This window comes from Tetrao urogallus (assembly GCF_951394365.1).
Source record: "Tetrao urogallus genome assembly, chromosome: 2".
Taxonomy (NCBI): domain Eukaryota; kingdom Metazoa; phylum Chordata; class Aves; order Galliformes; family Phasianidae; genus Tetrao; species Tetrao urogallus.
Window position 1 is genome coordinate 41,649,489 of NC_136814.1, and position 13,795 is coordinate 41,663,283.

The window sequence follows — 13,795 nt, forward strand, 5'->3', positions numbered from 1 at the left end:
AGGGTCACCAATGAGCCACTGCAGCAAAAATATGGTTTGCAAGTACACAAAAGATCCCAGATCACTGAGCTTTGACATATTTCAGGTGGAGCTGTTGCTTTAATGGGTATGTAAGCAAGACTCTTTTTTTTTCCAGACAACTAAAAATGGCCTGTCCCCAGGGTGTGCTGCCACTGTCCCTTCCAATGAGTGCCTAAGTTGAGTAGTGCATTACTTAAATAAAATTGATCTATTACAGAGAAAATTTCAAGTCACAAAGTTCACATCTCTGTTTAAATGCAAGTTTTCACACTGCGTTCTGATCTAATGTTCATTGTGCTCCATTAAGGTAGATAGAATCATAGAATCACCAAGGTTGGAAAAGACCTAAAAGATCCTCCAGTCCAACCGTTCACCTATTCCCAATAGCTCCCACTAAACCATGTCCCTCAGCACAACATCCAGCCTTTCCTTGAACACCCCCAGGCTCGGTGACTCCACCACCTCCCTGGGCAGTCCATTCCAGTGCCTGACCACCCTTTCTGAAAAGTAATACTTCCTCATGTCCAGCCTGAATCTCCCCTGCCGTAGCTTGAAGCCATTCCCTCTGGTCCTATCACTAATGACACCAGAGAAGAGGCCGACCCCCAGCTCACTACAACCTCCCTTCAGGAAGTTATAGAGAGCAATGAGGTCTCCCCTGAGCCTCCTCTTCTCCAGGCTGAACATTCCCAGCTTCTTCAGCCTCTCCTCATATGGCCTGTGTTCCAGACCCCTCACCAGCTTTGTTGCCCTCCTTTGAACACGTTTGAGGGACTCAAATGCCTCAGATGCCCATTTAAGCATCTCAGATCTTCTCAAATTATTGCCTGGGCCATATAAATCCAGTTTTTGCATTACTACTCAATTTTATATTTTATTTTTCCCTGCGAGAAGTGCAAGCATGATCTCCAAGTATTGTGAATCTTATAGCCAAATTTCCCGAGTTTGGGGAATTCAAAGAGCTGACACACTGATATTGCAAAGGAAGAAGCTTCCTCCCAGTGCCTGATCCCAATATCCTTCACATCACTGTTGGTAACACATCAAGCACTCCCTGCTGAGTCTCGGCCTTGGTCTGACAGTGGGGATTACTGTGCTGCAGAAAATCCCCAAACCTGAGGAATATCACTAAGTGTGCTTCCAGACAAGCACAGGGATTCTCTGCACCTCAGCATAGATCCTTCCACATTATTCTGAAAATGCACTGTGTCCTTTGTTCTTCTTTGTTCCTCTGTTGGCTGCCCTAAAAGTACTGAAAAAATCTGCTATTTTGGTTCACTTGGAAAGATTCCCATTGCCCTCAAAGGGCACCGAGCGGCAGTATTTGTACTAGGCGTAAATGAACACGGCTTTACTCCTCATCTTCCTTTTCATGAAAGGCAAATCAGGCAATTTATGTAGCAGGAACAAAAGACTTGAGGATTTCTGCCCTCCATTCCCTGCCAGTGCTGTGGAACTGTCAGCAAAACCTCTCCCTCCACAAAATGCAGGCAGTGGTGCAAGCCGGGGAAACCCAGTACCCAGTATAATGCTTCAGCAGTACTACCACAGACAGCAGGACACACACATGGATATACACAGACATATCTTACGCATTTTACACAGAGATATTTATATATATATGTATGCATAGGTGTGTGTGTGCACAGTAATAGCAGAATATTATTGTAAAACTCAGTACTGGTGATGTTTGTATCTATTTCCCTACTGGTAGAAAAGGCTTCAGTACCATCTACTTGAATAGGAAGCTGAGGTAGCAATTACGCCTACTTTGGCTGATAACTTAATGTAAAGATTTACTCTTTGGGGTGGTGTTTGGGAGTTGGTTAGCATCTCAATTTCCCATCCAGACTGTCAGTATAGTCACTCACACCTTTGCAAACAGGTTGCAAAATCCTTCTGGGAATCAAAAGGTCAGCAATTTTTATCTCCTTTCCCCATGGAATGTAGTAGGTAGACGAAAAGCCTAACTGGAGAAATAGGCCTTTGTGTGAAATTCACGTAAGCTGTCTACATACCAGAACCCTTTACAAAGACAATGTAGCAGTGATTGGACTGCATTTTGCTTTTCAGCACTAGTACCCTGAGAATGCTGATGGTAGAGAAACCTATCACCAATTCTGCTAGGAACACTTGCTGTATTTTAAAACAAAACAAGCAAAAAAATGTATAAGAATTCAATCAGCTATGAATATGCAGGCAAACAGCTCACTGGACAGGCAATAGTGCTTGAAGAGGAGATCAGCTGAGGGCTACCAAAGAGCCTCACCATTCTATCAGATTCAGGAAATTAACGTGAATGTGAAAACAACTAGATATTAGGAAAATGTATGACAGGTGCATTACATGTTCTTGCCTCAACCTTATTCCTTCCTATGTCTCTGTTCATGACACAGTCAGAAACCGAACACTGGGGCAGTGGGATCCTTGGCCTGACCTGATACAGCTGTCCTTATGTCCTTAATTTGGTACATCAATTGTGTAGTGAACATTCATTTAATAACCCAGCTGGAGCAGGCACTTGTCAGAGATACACAAGGACACATTTCTCAGAATAAAAAGGGGATAAAACACCATTCTTCTAATTCACAAAAGCAGAAGTGACGGAGCAGCTTGTGGAGGATTCTGCTCTCACTCCTGGAAATCTGCTGACACTCACAAATTGCAGTGCTAAGAGATCAGAAATGAGGCTGAAGGTACAAGGAATTGGCAGATTAAACCCAGAGGGTTTCTGAATTACTTGTTCTGCTTCATTCCTACACTTTCCTGTTTGGCAAATTCATTCCAGTTTTGAAAGGTCGAGAAGTCTCGCAATGTTATGTCTGACTAATTGACCACATAACTTTGTGTTCAACCTCCTAAATTGCTTGGACATGGTCAGGAGTGTCAGGCTGATTTCTGGTAACTAGAACACGATGTCCAAATTTGGGGGAGGGTTGTAGCTACTTTTAGAGATGGAGAGCATCAGTCTGGCCTAGCTGTTCTCAAGCAGAAATGTTTGTTTCCAGGCTGCACTGGTGGTAGTTGTGCCTCATTTGCTAAAATAAGTACTTAATATCATAGGTGGTTCTTAAAACTTCTTTGCTTCCTCCTGCTTCTTCCAGGGACAGGTTTTCCTTATGTGCCTTCAAGGACAGCCTCCTCTATTTTGTCTGCCCAAGCAGAGTCAGACCTGAGTGCCTTCTGGCCCTACTGCCCTTTCAGGTCTCTGCTCCCAAAAGAAGCCAAATTTCTTCTCATATTTCACCTCCATGTTGCTGCTCCTTATCCATTGCTGGGAAGGGTGGATTATAAAAACAGCCATGCCACCACAACACTTTTCTGGAAGGGTTGGTTTTTTCCATTTTTTTTTTTTTTTTTATCTGGGAAAAGAAATGCTCGACTGACAGAGGCTCATTTCTCTCTAGCTTTCATGCTATTTGGCATTTTTACAGAGTCTCAGTTTTTGGAATTTTGTACCAGGATCTCAGCTCTCATTTTAAAAATGACAGTTAGCTGTTATCCTCCTAACCATAAAAAGAGAAGCCTGTAGATCTAAAAACCAGGTGGCAAATGACAGATTTGATTCTTGAAATCTTGAAGACAAAATGATGATGTTATCAGTTATAGCAACTATTCTTGTTATAATTCTGAATATTTAGAAATAGTAGGACTGTCTTTTTGATTTCATGAGCACAGGGAATGGAGGACTCTGAAAAATCATTTCAAACAGCCTAGGGCTGAAGGCATTACAGCCTCTCCTTCAGCTCATCCATTGCTGGAACAGAATCCTCCTGCATGAATGTGCACTTTCCTGTGAATAGCATACATTGAACCTAAGAATTTTGTTTTCACCTGAAACAACCATCAGAATTCATATTGCATAATAAAGGAAGGAAGTAACTGAAGCTCACGTGGATACCAAAAACAAAGTGGTGACTACCCCAGCATTTATGTGTGAAACAGAATTACATAAAATCTTTGATGGCATTGGGGCCATGGTAAAGAATGTGCTGAAATTAACTGGCAAATAAAACATCTATTTCTGACATGAAAAGCAGAAATGTTTAAGTTGAAAGTATAGTATTAACAGAAAGTTAACAAGAATGAACCCTTTTACTGAAAGCCTAAGCAGGACAGGGGACTAAACTGGAAAACCTGAGTTACTGAGTTCAGTCTGGTGGTTGTCACAGCATCATAGAATTTATCTGGGCACTTTCTGAGTCACAGAAAGTGACTCAAGTCACTTTGTCTAAGCACCCCAGAATGTCATTCCTCTCAAGGTTTGACAGCCTACTTTCATTCAGCTCTATTTAACTGTGGCCACCTCATAGCTATTTGATCTTACACCATCTTTGTCCTTTAACCTACACAGAACTCCTTCTGCAGCATGTTTATTTGTAGATAGCAGGCACGTAGCTTCTCATCCTTCGTTTTGCTTTCTTTGTCTCTTCCTGTCTGGCAGACTCCCCTCCCCCACCCTCTAATGCCTCTTTCTTCAGCATGGTTCTCTGTGATTGCATGTGATGTCTCCAAAAGATGTTTTTATTTTATTTTATTTTTATAATTAGTTGCCCATGACAACATCTGTACTATTCTAATTGAGCATGTTAGGTTTTTTAGGAAGGAAAGAGTAATTCTAGTTCACAACAATAAAATATATGATAGCTCAGCATTTAAATCTGAAGTCAAACAAAGTAGAAGAGGAGAAGCTCTCATTTAAGTGGAAATAATCCAGTCTTAAAAGAATGCCAGGAACCTTTAAAACCTTAATGCCATACAATGGCCAATGAGGTTTATGGATAATTGAGCACAGTCTATGTAAACCATGACAGTGTCTGTTCTCTACCGTAGAACAAGAGAGTCTTATATCACTTTAAATAGTGCTACTTTCCAGATGGTTGCATTTAGTAGATTACACCTATATTTAGCAAAAAGAGGTTAGGGAATGCTTCCCATAGCATCTATCTCCTCAGAGGGACTGTACCCAAGTATCCTGAGATGCACCTAACACAACTCTGTAGGACTGGCTACCAGAAACAGATGGAATTCCCTCTTCTTTCTTCAGGGATTCATGTCTATTTCTCTCGCCTTCTGCAAGCAGGGAAGATGTGCCTATCTTTATTTGCAATTCACACAGTCCCAGTAATGTATTTCAGCTTCCAATGGGTATCAAAATGGGCAGGACAAAAAACAACAGTGAAAAAAACACAAAAACACAGATTAATTCCATAGCAATAATGCTCAGCTATTTTGAGAATAGGCCTAGGCTCATTGACTTTAGTGAAGGTACATTGGTTTATGTTAGTACAGATCTGACCTTTGAGACAAACATTAGATTTTTCCTTTCTGATTACGAACTTGCTGGAATCTCTAAGATTTCACTCTAACAACAGTGTCTGTGCTTAGACAGTAGGAAATCATCAGTTAGCCATACAGCTTCCCATCAATTATCTTTTAAGAGGAACAGGGAGGAAGCGCCATGTATGATTGCAAATTCAGTGATGCTCAACCCACTTAATTCAAATTCATTGGACCTACCACATTCCTAATATGTTGTGCAGGTCTGTGCACATGGACTTTTTAGATAATTAGTAACAATTCACATTGGGGTATCTGTGGAAATACAAGAGGAACAGCTCAAAGAAGCAGCTGTGGAACAAGATAAACAGCATGAGAACCAAGGACACCTGTAGAAGAAGAAAGAACATCTCACAGCTTTGACTGGATAAGCGCCCACATGAATGGTTGAAGAGTCTTTACAGAATGCTCTGTTGACATGTAAAGGTGGATGGGAAAGTTGTACGGGTGGATGGGAAAGCTAGAAAAAGAAAATCTGTGAAGCTATATAACTGATGTGAGAAATGATTTGGATCGTTCACAACTAAGTCCATGCATCAGATGCTGCAGGTATTTGAGTAAGCATTAGAGAATTATTCCCAGAACGCTTTCATAGAATAGTTTATCTTGGACAGGATCTTACAGATCACCTAGATCCAATACCCCCTGCCATGAGCAGGGTTGCCACTCACCAGATCTGTCTGCCCAGGGCCCCATGCAACCTGGCCTTGAATGCCTCCACGGATGGGGCATCCACAGTTACTCTGGGAAATATATAAATATGTTAATATCTATATATTAAAACATGGGATGTGTGGGATGAAAATATCATTTGTATTTTATCTGCTAATTAAGTAATCCTAGTTGTCTGCTTGACTAGATGATTGGATAAAAAAGATATTGAATATGGATGAGCACGATTATTTATAGAGCGACCATTTGTTTTGTAGGTAACCAAGGATACACAGAAGCCATACAATAAATTATTCTCTTTAGTACTGGACATTAAACATTCCCTTGAGTGTTGAAGTTCTCCATTTGAAGGAAACAAACAAGTATGTTCACCTTGGTCCAGTGGTGACTTTCCTATGAATCAGTAAAAATCCAAAGCTGCCTAGGCAGGCAAGACTGTCCAATGCAGTCTTAGATACAAAGATCCTTCATCTTTTCCTATAGACGGAACATTTGCATAAGAATGTATTTGAGACAGCATTACTTTCATTCCCATATCAAATACGTCCTGTGTCCTCAATTTCTAACAGGGTGAGAGAGAACAGGGTGATGCTGTGCCAAGCCATTATTGTCCAGCTTCAGGACTTAAACCATGTTAAATTTCCTCCAGTCAAAGTACCCTTTGCTTTATATGGGGGCTGGGCCTTCAACACTTGGAAATGAATGATGCAGTTGTGAAGTGCTCCTTTTGCTGCAGAACTCCTCAAACTCAGAGCTGCAACTCCCAGCAGCTCTTCTGGAAGGTGGCTACTTCCAGGTAACTCCTGCAATGGTGACACTTGAAAGATAACATGGTGCAGAAAACAAAGGACATAAGGATAACCAACATACGCCAAGGAGGAAAAGAAACATGCATTAAGTGTTTTAACATTTTTCCTGTCAAAAGCTGGATTGCAGGGAGCCTGAGTATGTTTTCAGTGAAGACAAGATTGCTTTTCTAAGGCTCATCTCAGTGCACAATCCTAAGAGGATTTGGTGAGAGTTTTCTTAAATTTGATTTTTCTGAGGAGAAGAGATAAATTATGCTTCAGTAAACAAAAATTAAATCCTATTTTTTTCTGTATGAAGTTGTGTTTATTAACATAAAGAGCAGTAACTTCTGTATGTCTAATTCTTGCATAGCTATCTCATAAAAAGAAGTATTGTTAGTATTTCTTTTTATGATCTAATATATAGGTCTATTGAGTGATTTTCTAATAACTCGTATTTCAGATAGTTTATTCTACTAAGCCAGCTCTTTCTATCTATGCATTTCATTGTCTGTTTTGTACAAACATAGAAGAGCTATTTAGAAACTGTAAATCAGGAAAAAGTAAACATATGCATTACAAAATACTGGTTGAAGGTATAATGAAGATATGAAAAACTCAGAATGGATTTGTAAAGGAAAAAAAGTTGTGGCACACCACTGTAATTTATTTCCTGTAATGGGTAACAGGCTTCTGATTTCATTCAAGTTCTGAAGATTGGAATAAAGAAGAAGCTGGTAACATCTGCAGAAGATTTGATGTTCAAAGAGACCACAAATAAATGGAATTAGAATTCAAGATGGTTTTACAAGAGATGAACAAGGCATTATAGGCAGAGGTATCACTAGAGGATATACAAAGCTATCTGTCTGTTCTGCTTGGCACCCATGAAGCCTCAGCAATTGGTTCCTCCAGAATCAAGAATGACTTAAATATTCGCAGAACATTATAAAAGATCTGAAACAGATTGTCAAGTGAGGCCTGTACCACCTCTTTCCTTTGATGTCCTTAGTAACAGATTAGGCAAATGTTTAAGAAATGACCTAGGTACAGATGATCCATGGGATAGATGGATGAACTAGAGGAAATCTTGAAGTCATATGCCACATTTCTTTCCCTCTTTCAGCTCTTTCCCTTGACACTCATATTCTCACCCTTTAGGAGCAACAGAATCCAAATGTGCTATTTGATTGCCTCATTTCTAAACATAGTGTAATTCTAGCAGCCACACACAAACAGAGAGGTATTTCATGTTACCACATCATCAGATTCCAGCCATGGTTTTTAAACTCATAGCTTATCTAAGATCAAAATTAGACCACTTGATTGGCCCAGTTCAGTTTATAAAGGTTTTTGCTGTATTAGCTGCTAAAAGCAGTAAATGGCTACAAATACTAAATGCCAGTGCCTATACGTTAACCCACTCACATCCTTTTGTAGCTGCTTTGACCCATATGGATCTTCACACTGATTTTGCAACATTTAATGTGATGTCTGGTTTCTGTTTTCATGAGGCCTCTGCTGAAGCACTCTTAGAGGGAGTCTATGGAGGGCAGCTTTGTTTGTTATTTTGTATGCTTCATCATACTAAGCAGGTTTTCACAAAACGTTGTTAGGGAAAAATAGATAGAGGCAGAACTCCCATTGATAATTCACCATGCTTAGGTTTAGCTAAACAGAACTCAATGCTGGACAAACAGGTTTCCAAGTTCAAGTTTACAGGTCACCTGTATCTGCTCTGTTTAGATTCGTTTTTATCAACTCATGGCTCACAGGCTGATATGATAAGCAGCATAAAAGAAATTTTGGCCGTGGCATAGGTGAGAATCTCAGCCTTTGAATAGATGTGGAAGAATCAGTGGGGAAGATTAGTATGCTGAGCGAGTCCAAGAGGCAAAAGGTCAAGTAAGTTCAATACCTGAGAAACGATCTGATGGAAATCATTCAACTAGACAGGAGTGCATCAAGCCTGAGCAGTAAGTCAAAAGCGCTTCTGAATTCTTAAAGGAAGTTCTTAAGATCCAATAATGTTTGGAATACCCGAATGTTCCACTAAAGAAAAAGGCCTACTGGCTACCATACTGGAAAAAACTGACAATAGGTTTTCAGTGTAACAAATACCCTACTTCTATATCTAGATCCAAATTCTCAGTCCTCCAAACAACAAGCTATTCAAACCCAATGCTTTACATCAGCCCATGCCCAACATGCAAGAAGATTCAAGACATAAACTAAAAATGAAGACCAAGACAAGATTTGTGACTATAGGCCCAAATTTGCACTACTGGCAAGTGATTACATTACCACCTACTTGTCATTAATTTCAAAATGGATCCAGTAGACCAGCTATTCCTTTCTCTGTGAAGCCACTGTACTTTATATGCATAAAGCTATGTAAGGTACCTAAGAAGTCTATAAAATAACAAGCCCTCTCCATAAATATAATAACAGCTAAACATGTTACACATCTGTTTGTTGCTGGAAAAGATTCATCTGTAGAACCATCCAAAGGAAACTCCCACAGCACAGCATTATTTCACTGGAGCTAAATGTTGCAGTGGTGCTTGGTGTGGGAACCTTAACTTCAACCTAGGTTACATTTTTCTAGGCCTCTTATCAGGCTTTTAGCTCATGTTTCATCACCGCTCCAAGCTGTTGCACACAATGAGCAGAAAACATCTTTAAGTCCATCTGATTTCACAGACAAATTTACCATGATGAAATAGATGTGGTCATTCAATCTCCATATGAAAATGCCAGTTTCTCCATTAAGAGAGGGCAGTTAAGGAGCCTAGATGATTAACTGAGCTGAATAGTTGAGGTGCCCAATGTTTGACATTTCCCCCATTCGTTTGAAGTTTGTACAGGTGGGACTATTTTTCTCCTAAGAGAAGAACAATAACATAAAACTGAAAGCTAAATACTGGAAAGTAGAAACCACAAATGGTTACTTTTGCATTAAACAGAAGAAAATATTTCTCTTCTGGGAGGGTAATGTTGCAAGCATTCTTTTCTAAGTCAAGGTCCTGATATGGGCTTTTAATTAATTATGTTTTAAAATCTTAAACAGCACAGGAATAAGTTACTAGGAAGGCTGTGTAGTGTTTAAGTTTGGAAGCTTTTCAAGACCCAATCTGAACAAATTCATAGCTGATCCAACCTCTTTCTGATGGCAGCAGTGCTTAGAGTATGATATTGGAGCAGGTGACATCCAGCAGTCCCTTCCAACCCAATTGTATGTGATTCTGGGACTTTTATCCAAAAAGATCAAGTTCTTTCAGAAAACATACCATATGATGCAGTTCAATTCTTTCTTCCCTCAGATATACATGCATTTTCAGCAGTCTCTCAATTATGAAACTCAATTTTGCAGACAGTAAATGGTTCATTTATTGATTCTCATCTACCAAATCCAGGTAGTTCCACAAACGACAATATTCTGCTGATACACTGAAGGCTTAAAAAAATTACATTTATGGAGGAAAAACCCACAAAGTTACAAATTGACAGCCTCTCTTCAGTACTGGTGCTATAATTACAAATGCCAAAAACCTTTGATATGCTTCACAGATTACATCTTTAGGAGAGATGTGCTTTTCTTTAAATGCTGAAATAAAAAGACTTTTACCCATTTTGAACTGCAATTTCAGCCAACTATTTGGGGTACGGTATTTTATTTGTTCCTCTGAGGTTTAAGTTACTGTGCATGCTGCCAACAAACACTCTTTTAGCAAAAGCTGATCCCCATTGGAATTCAGCATATACATTCTAAATTTAAGCAAATAGGGGAAGATTTAGAAGTATGATTAATTGAAAGTACATATCAAGACTTTGACATGTAAAGCATAGAAGAATGTTTGCAACCCAAAACACAGGCTTAAGCTCCACTCATTACAAAACCAAGCCCTGGATGCTTTCATCCTCTAAGGTTAAGACTCTCTACTGGCTCTCCAGTAATACAAAGGACGAAAATAGATGACTTTTCCTAGTTCAGTTTTCATCTCTGCGGAGGGATTATTGTGTAGCAGACAGCTAGGTTACAGCCTGCACCATTACATACCTGATTGTTTCATTACAGCCCTGGTTCTACTCTGAAGCTACAACAAACCAAATTCATACTGAAGTCCTGGTGCTTTTGACCATTCCTCTTCATGATTGGAGTGCTTACTGGAGGAAAAGCTTGGCCATAGTGTAAGAGAGCCATAAACTCAACACAGGTTCAGCTCAAGACTGCTGCATCCATGTCTTCTGTGGTTCTTTCCTTTTCCCCCCATTTACCCATCTAGCCACGGTTCTAAGCACTTACACAACCCTGAGATTTCTGTGGTAAACAGTGATTCTCTGTGTCTGCTTCCACTGAAGCAGTGGATACTTTGCAGTTTACATACCTTTAAGTTATACACGAGTTTAAACAGTACTTGAGAAATCTCATCTCTAAACCGTTCTAGGGAAATGCAAATACTGCTACGTGACAAACCCAGTGCCACCAGTTCCCTGCTCTCCAAAAGCACGAAACTGCTAGCTACACCATGTACAGCCACACAGATATTCACCAGTGAGATCCCAGCTCCACAGTGTTCCCTCTGGCAGCTTGCTCAACAATTTATTGCAACACTTACACAATAAACATAAGAGTTTCGTGGCCCTTCCAGTGCTGTCCCATGCGATCAGCATAAATGGCCTGCAGGAGCAGAGCTTCAACCCTTTGCCCCTCCTTTGAGATACATCAGGTAAATGACAGAGCTCTTTACAAGGCTTAAGGAGTCTTCATGTGAAGTATTTACCTAAACTGACCTCACCTTGTTGGTGGTAGGTTGTTCCAGCACCCTTAATAGGGCAGAATAGCCAGAGACAGTCCAGCTGGGATGTCTAACCTTCCTGGGGGAAGGAGGAAAATTGGTGCTGCTTTATTTGGTGCTTTCTGCAGGCTCCTATCTACCAGCAGGGCTCAGCTTGCATTAACAACAGTATTTAATCAGTTGAAACAGTGCGGGGGGAGATAAAAGCCAATGGCTTTCAGTCAGACATATAGTAAACAGCTACAGTTTCCAAGACAGCTTCAGCCCCACCTTGTATTTTGCAGTAGGTACCCCAGGGGACTAAAGCCTTGACATTTAGCTATGTTTGGATTCAGTGAAAAAGAAAAGTCAGGTCAGAGGGAACTGGGCTATATATAAGCACAAAGCTAGAATCATTTGCACCGAAATTCAAAATTAATTAACTTTACTTGTAGGTTTTTTTAAGCATGGATTTTATATGTTTATTGAAAGCCTCTTCATGCATGTTCTGTTCCTTTAAGAGACAGAGCTGTGCATGTCTGCGTTCTACCTCTGATCATTAAAGGAAGATGTGAAGAGTTTGATTGTTTAGGGGTCTGGTAATCAGAAACACACACACAAAAAAAAACAGGTCACCAGTTTGTCTGCTAGTTCCCAGCTGCCTTAAATGCCTCCATGGCACTCCTCCACATGATGTAGCTTTACTCGCTAATTTTCTTCTTCTGTCTTGCAGAGAAGAGATCTCTCAATGAAAATGCACAGATGTTTTCTGTAGTATACTCTGTATTTCTCTCTAATGGACTAAGAAGAACACTTAAATAGCTATCTCTGAAGAGGATGTTTCAGATATAACTAAATTAATTCAGTGTTTAATGATAAATAATTCAAGCTGCCATACCTCCGGAGAGGTATAGAAGGAAGGGATAAACATTTAGCATCATTTTCATAATTTCTGACATCTTAACTGTATTGAAAAACCTTCTGAAAGTAGCCACAGACTTACTTAGTCCACTCTGGTCTGCTTGTTGGCCCTTAGTCTAGCAAACAGAATAGAGATATCTTTTCTCACAGAGTTTACTGAAACAAGTAGCCTGTTAGAAATTAGATATTGCTTCTAGATTTCCTGCCTGGTGCTCTGACAGTTTTTCCTACACTTTTCTCCTGAGTTGTCCTACAATGCTCGGAAGTCCTTGACCTTCTCCTTAGACTGACATCATTAAGCTCTAACCTTTATCACATGGGAAAGCCAGTGGCATCCAGCCACAGGCATACAGAATACTGAAGGTGTTGTCACAAAAGACTTCCAACCAGCTACTGTGGGTCCTGGAACAGACCAAGTGACTCTTAATTCAGAAATAAAAAAAAACAAGGAGGTTTTCCAGAGATACAATCCAGGCTGAAACTGTCTGTATACAGTAAGTGTTTGAATGATATTGATTAAGGAACCAGTGGTAACAGACTGACACTTTTCACCTTTAGGCCTCTGTTAAGCACCCACCATATCACGTAGGGAGCAACTGCTCATTCCCATCATCCTGCAGAACAGTTTCTGAGATTTGGGCAGAGTGACCCAGATGAACACTCTGCAATTCTCTGGAGGTGGGAGAACTTCAGTGAACATGCAAGCAAGAATGCAAGTGAAATTGTAACTACTCATTTCAGAGGATAAGCAGGAGGTGGAGCTCTACGTGCCTTGTCTTCCTAAATAAATTGTTTGCTTCTTAGTTTGAGGCTTACATTAGTAACTGACAAAATGAAGAGGAGTTTCCAAGCAAGCATAGCATAGGAGCTTTGCAGCCTTCATAGGCCCACTGAGGCTGTTTCTAGGAAGAAAGAAGCAAGACTGGACAGACACAGAAGGCTTGCTGATTTCCATAAGGACACAGGAGGCATGGAGCTTGTTCAGAAGAATGACTATCAAGATGTTTCCAGCTGGATTCGTTTCCAGAGAGGTCTATCATAGCATCTTAATTTGAATGAACAGGAAGCCATTTGAAAAGGTAATTTGATTTGATTGAACAAAAGTAGCTGCAGACCAGTAAGACTGCAATTAGAGGAATGCGTGGAAGAAAGCAGATAGGAAGAAAAGGGTCAGGGACAGCTGGTAAACAGCTGTCCTGGATTGCTGCATAATTTACCAATGATGGGACAAGAGAAGGGCTCTCTGGCTGAGGCCTGGGGGAGACTCTCTGTAAC